Genomic DNA, 2,463 nt, shown 5'->3' on the forward strand with positions numbered 1-2,463 from the left:
GTTATAAAGTTACTAATTAATTAGTAATTTATATTGTTGAATAATACAAAATTTATAAATACATATTTTTTAAATATTTGACAATTTATTAGCACATATTTATGTACATATTTCGGATTTTTTAGCACATAAAAATCCTATCCCTAGTAATAAGTAATAAAGCTCTGAGAATATTATATATAATTTTCTTAAAATTGTAGTTAGATTTGCGTTTTCCTGGCTGAAATATGACCCTGATTAACTATGGCTTGTCTTCATATTGTCTTCTTTCTTTCTTTTTCATATTACAATATGCTTGTTGGAAGTCCCAAGCTTACAAACTTCCTTCTATACACTATGAGCTTCTATCGATTTTTGAGGAATAGGAAATATAGATATGCCAGTATATTGATGTCTATTATGTATACAGATTTCTATTATTATATTATGAATTTATTGTGTTTAAAATAATATAATTAATGGATGATTGAAAAAAGAAATATTATAACCGCAAATATTGATTTATCCTTAGTTATATGTTTATCGTTTATAGTTGCCCACGCTCAGCGGTGAAGGGGGTGAGTTAAAGAAAAAAAAAATTTGCAAAAGGACAAAACAATAAAGAATTAATTACTCCTTCGGCGCCACGTTATTTTTTCTTATTAGCATTATGCCCACAATATAACTAAAATAAACCACTATATAAACAATTGTTGAATTATGACCACTGGCGAATACCTTAGGGTAGATAACAGAAAACTTAGGGGTGTTACCTACTCACCTGTTGAATTATCGTAATATTTAACAAAATTAACAAGTTGAAAGCAGAGAAAGAACAGCAGAACTATATGTACAAAAGTTTAATAAGAAGAAGAAATATATATACAGAGAATGAAAAAGGAAAAAAAAAAAGAATTCTTATCAATTAATAAAACAATTAAAACTTATAGGTTGACTTAACCTTAACTTAGATGCTTAACCTTAATAACTATATTCACATTATTATTCTCTTATCCAGAACATGCTGACGAAACGTCACTGCACTATATCCCCACTTCTAGTGTTAATGGCCGTTCATTGAAGTAGAACACCATAATTTTGAAAAACAAAACATATAAGTTGACATTTCTCATATGGTGCTATCTCGGTTCAAACAGTAAAGACAGAGGGCCTTTAAACTACTACCACTTCACATTGAATAATCGTAACGTGTTCCAAAATCAAACTGTCACCTTCACAAAACCAAAACTTACTCGTCTAAAACATATCGCTCGTGTTTTTCTTTTCACCATGACTACCGTAACACCTATTGTCTACACAGAACTAGCGAGTGTTTTTATTTCACCATGGTAACCGTAACAATATACATTTGTTAATATCAGTGAATAAATTATTAAGAATCAATAAATAATAATTTTGAAAGTTATATACTAACATTCAGGTCAACCTTTAAATTGGTAATAAAATCCGAAAATAGAATATTGAAGTGGAGTTGACCTTTCGGTGCTATCAAAGCTGTTACTTTGACGAACGTTTATACGCCCGATGAATGAGGAGAGTAATTCGCAACACATTTCATTCCGCACAGCTTCACATTCACATTCATCTGTCATCTAACTGACGCCATTTACTTCCAACAGTCACTGCACTGTTTTTAACATGACATCTGCCTAGAACCTATTTGAGGTTTAATGGACATCATGCAATACTCAGCCCCCCAGGATATCTAGACTAGAGCGATATATCATAGATGATGCAATACGTCAGGAATAAATTAGTATCAAACTAAATTTATTGCTCAATGTAAGAGTATTTACTTAATAAATGTTGTTAAATTAATTCGTTTTTGATTTTTATGTTACGGTTGCCATGGTGAAATAAAAACACTGACTAGATCTGTGTAGACAAGAGGTGTTACGGTTGTCCTGGGACAAAACACGAGCGATATCTTCTTACGAGTGGTATTTATTTTTGGGAAGGTGACAGTTTGATTTTGGAACACGTTACGATTGTTCAATGTGAAGTGGTAATAGTTTAAAGGCCCTATGTTATAACCGCATTTTTTGACTTATCCTTAGTTATACGTTTATCGTTGCACACGCTCAGCGGAGAAGGCGGTGAGTTAAAGTCAAATAAAAAGAAATATAGTCGCAAAAGGAAAAAAACATAACAAAACAATAAAGAATAAATTACTCCTTAGGCGCCACGTTATTTTTTTTAAGATTGATATCTGGTTCGGGCTAGATCGGTTACGTAGGGCGCATTAAGGTTTTATGTATGATTTTATTGGTGACAAAGTAAGAATTTTGGATTGTAATAGAAAATATTACATCCATATGTCGGTCCCTCTGTCGCAAATGCGGCAGAGAGTCTGAAACATCAGTTCATGTGCTGGGAAAGTGCCCCAACAACTCCCTTCTTATAACACACCGGCACCACAGGGTCAAGGAAGAGTTGATGGGTTTCCTGGATAGAAAAGACTTA

This window comes from Halyomorpha halys, unplaced genomic scaffold (genome assembly GCF_000696795.3).
Source record: "Halyomorpha halys isolate HHAL.00 unplaced genomic scaffold, Hhal_1.1 Scaffold199.1, whole genome shotgun sequence".
NCBI lineage: Eukaryota > Metazoa > Arthropoda > Insecta > Hemiptera > Pentatomidae > Halyomorpha > Halyomorpha halys.